The sequence below is a fragment of the Crocodylus porosus genome, unplaced genomic scaffold (genome assembly GCF_001723895.1).
Source record: "Crocodylus porosus isolate Cpor-Errol unplaced genomic scaffold, CroPor_comp1, whole genome shotgun sequence".
NCBI lineage: Eukaryota > Metazoa > Chordata > Crocodylia > Crocodylidae > Crocodylus > Crocodylus porosus.
This window is the reverse complement of record NW_017728918.1, coordinates 28,838,398-28,842,597: the sequence shown is the minus strand read 5'-3', so window position 1 is coordinate 28,842,597 and position 4,200 is coordinate 28,838,398. Positions and strand designations below refer to the sequence as shown.

General features: G+C 48.4%; 1 pseudogene; it reads left to right on the top strand.

Annotated features, from left to right (window-relative positions):
* Positions 1-1,942: 1,942 nt before the first annotated feature.
* On the top strand, positions 1,943-2,331 carry LOC109312097 (annotated as a pseudogene).
* The last annotated feature ends 1,869 nt before the right edge of the window (positions 2,332-4,200 follow it).

Here is a 4,200-nt window from a genome sequence, read left to right as displayed (position 1 = left end):
TTCCCTCTCTCATTAAGGAGACAAGGAGGGCTGGCAGCCGTGCTTATTCAGAGGACAACACTATTGATGGGAGCTAACAGCTATTGATAATGCATTTTTAATAATATTTCTAACAAAGTGTGCAGCAACACACGTCAACAGCGAAAGGAGTTGGCTATGTTATGAAGCTCTGGCAAAGTGGGAACTCCCTGACTAGCCACAGTGCTAGTCTCCCAGCTGCCTCTGGGCACACTGCCTGCCTTTCTCTGCTGCCATGCCTTGCTCAAAAATTAAGGTCTTAATTAAGCAGGAGGCTGCCCTTTGTACACCCTGTTCTCCTGGGCTTATGTATGCAGCTCCAACCACCCGTATACTGTACCTCAAGCCTCAGAGATGTTCCTAACAGCTGAGCTCTGCTCTGACCTGAGGCCAGGCTCAGCTCCTCCCAGTGTTAGGCCTCTCGCTTTCTGCCCTATCTCAGGCCAGACTCGTACCACCTTCTTCTCACTGAGGCCTCTCTCGTTCCACCACCTCTCACGCGGTCTTGCTCATCCTGCCGCATTGCGGGGCCACTCTTATGCTGCCCATTCTTTTCCTGGGGCCACACTCCCCCTGCTCTCGTGCGGTGGGTCCTGGGCCTTCTTTCCCTGCAGTCTCCAGCCAGCAAGCATGCAGCCTCTTGGGCCTCTCCCGCAACCCTCATCCAAGCGAGCGCTGGGTGCTTAGCACAACACTGGAGTGACTCTGCCTCTAGTCCCTCACCGGGTCATTCACCCAGCTGCTCTGAATCAGGAGCTCCTGACTCACCCTGTTGTTCACTTGCAGCACTTCCTCACCCACCCCACCCAGTCAGCCTGCAGCCTCAGGCACCCTAAGGCTTACCTGGACCTAATCCAGCCCCCCATGTTAGCAGGACCTACCCTCAAACCCCCCTGCTCGCTGGGTCCCTTTCATGTCCCTTCCTTACAGGGCCTCATCTCAGGCCCCTGTTCACAGGGCCTCACTATGCGCCTCTCTCAGCATTCACGTGTTGTAACCATATCCCAGCCCCTAACTCCAGCTTCTCTCATTGGGCTTCATGTCCCTCATTCATACTGGGCTCCTTGCGTCCCACACAAACAGTCAGGCTCCTAGCCCCTGGGCTCCTTGCTTCTTCACTAGGCTCCAGACCCCTTACTAGGCTCTCCAGGCCTCCTAACTTCCACTCTGGGGCCCCACTGCACCCCACTCTACACCTCTGCTGGGGCACACACTCCATCCCCTACACTGGGGCCTGGGCCCAAACACACCCTTCAGGCGCAGGTGGCTGCAGCCATGCCTGGCTCCACTCTCCAGGGTCTTGCATCCCCCACAGGCTCAGGTAGCCTCAGCCATGCCTGGCCCCCAACTGCCTTCAGTGTTAAATGACCCACCTGAAAGTGAGGGCTGGGATATAGATGCCCTTACTTGCCTTCCACTGGGGTAATAACTGGCCTGGCATTTCTGGTGGGTGGTTCCACTGCAAACAGCCCCACCACACCACCCATTGCTGGCACGGTGCAGTTTTAGGTCATGCCCAAGACCAAGAGTCTTCTAAGCATCCCTATGCGGTCTTGCCCTTACCTGCTAGACACCAGAGGTGCTCTGCCACAAGGTGCTAAAGTGCAGGGGCTGCCTGCCACTTAGCCCTCCACTGTAGCACTCTTGTGCCCCAGCCAACCCCTCTGCTGCCTTACGCTGCCACCCAGAGCCTGAGGCTGACCGCCCAAGCCTGCTGCCAGCCTGGGGCTGCTTCACTCTTGCTCAAAGTGCTGCTGCCCTGGTCATGCATATAGACATTGTGCACAGGAGCATTCAACTCCCATGCGAACTGTGCTGGACTTTATTCCATCACCTTAATAGCATGTGCAGAAGTTTCCACTGGGTCAGGCCAAAACTGAGCTTTTCTTTCTGCAGAGGGGTGGCATCACTTAAGAGCAAAATCATGTCTGGCTATGGCAAGCAGGGAGGCAAGGTCCAGGCTAAGACCAAGTCTAGGTCTTCCTGGGCAGGCTACAGTTTCTTGTAGGCCGTATGCACGGTCTGCTTCACAAAGGCAATTATGCTGAGTGAGTGGGAGCTGGGGCACCAGTCTATTTGGCTGCAGTGATGAAATACCTGATGGCTGAAATCCTGGAATTGGCTGGGAATACTTCTTGGGAGAACAAGAAAACTCTCATTGTTTCCCTGCCACCTCCAGCTGACAGTCCGCAACAATGAGAAGCTTAGCAAGCTGCTGGGGGGAGTCACCATTGCTCAGGGTGGGGTCCTGCCTAACATCCAGGTGGTGCTGCTGTCTAAGAAAATTAGTGCCACAAACCCAAGGGCAATTGAGATCTGTGCAGATTCTGACCTAGATTTGGAAAGGTTCAATAACACAAAAACCTGGTGTCAAAGTAGCAGAGAGTGGAAGCTGCAAAGGAGAGTGAATTGGGTATAACCAGAGCTTTATGGCACTTTCTCAAAGGTGACATTTCCAGAGCACTCAGATGTCAGCTTAGAAGCTGGTTATACAAACTGGAGCCAAACTGCTGTCCTACTATACATAGTTTCCAGATTAGCTCTATTGTCGTGTGGGCATTTCTAATGACTGTTACATAATATCAATATATGTACACCACGTGCACAGAATTGTTAATGAAACAAATCAAACTCATTTGAAATCTGGCACAAATACCTGCTAACAATGAAAAGAAGACTTTTCAGTTGTCCATTTTCTAATATATGTATAGGATAGAGATCCATTTTTATGTAGCGTGACCACAAGAGGAACAGTATGAAACCACTTTTGCTATTCAGCCCCCTGAGTACCCTGCCAGCCAGGGCTGCTCTGACTCATCTCAACATGTTGCAGTCACAGGTGCATATTCAAAAGGTGCGTTTGGGAACAATAAACTCCAATGCAAATTAATTGCACCTGTGTATATTCCCAGAGACTCCAGAATTTTAGAAATGCTAGGGACCAGTCAAATTGATAGGTCCTTCCAAGGATTCTGGCAACCTTTGAATTGGGATTGAGGTTGGCAAAGATGATCTGTATGCTTCTTTAAATATGTCTACATTACTTCTCTGGTGCTTCTGGGACACACCTCTTGAGTTTTCCCCATCTATTCAGTTCTGCTGTTCTGTGCACACCAACCTGGAAAACAAGTGGCGAAGTCATGCTAGTGGTAACCCCCACTGCTCTTGAGATCCTTATCTCCAACATGCTTGACAACAAGGGCAGAAGGATGTTTCTACCTTGGATTCTCCACATCACTTCCAGGTGTGGATCATGTTCCAGAGTGACATAGCTACTCAGGATACCCATTGCAGTCTCTCAGAAACAGAGAGCTGTGTTCATCTGACAGGGTTTTCTTTGAGAGCAATTTGCCTCGGCTCTTGGAACTGGCTTTGTGTGACAGAATATAACAGACTGATTTCAACAAGTGTATACAAGTGAAAAACCTAATAAAGGAGAAGGCATCATCCGTCCTATCCAGGAGACTATGCATGCCTTCATTTCTCAAACCAGTCTATATTAAACTCTGTGGGCACAAGTTCTCCTGCGATCTACCCTGCTGGGTTTTATTCTTGAAAACAATTACAAACAGAACAATTTATTTTTTCTTCACTCCCTTGGGATGATGATTTGGGCTTTTGTGGGTGGCAGAAATGCTCATGCTGCCTAAAAAGCGCAAGATCTTATTATACTTTTAAAATGACCCTGTCATTTTGTGGGATTGCCCGCAAAAGAAACACAAAAGGCTTTGCAGAATTCCAGCTTAAAATTGTCAGGGCAGAAGGCCATAATTCAGCAGTATTTTTTATATGCTTCAGTAATTGTTAGTGCTGGTGTTTTCATTTTTAAAGTGCAGCACAGCTCCTATGCTTAGCTATTGCTCAAGTAAATGATGCTTGAGTTAGAAAATCCATCCATAATTTTTCTTATACACATTTTTAAAAGCTCAAAACTTTTAAGTCTTCATTTCAGTTGATGCTGTTATAAGCCAGCAGGGTGCAGTCTGTGAACACATATTAAACTATATTGAATTGTCTGCTTTGTCAATATTTTATATAAAAAATGTGTGAACAAATCAGATTTATATCTTGCACTCTTAAAGCTGAAGTTGTGAGGCACACAGTTAATTGTAATGTACAAGCTCTAACAATGTTTTGATGGGGTTGGGGAGTGGGTTGGTAATATCTTTTGTTGGACTGATC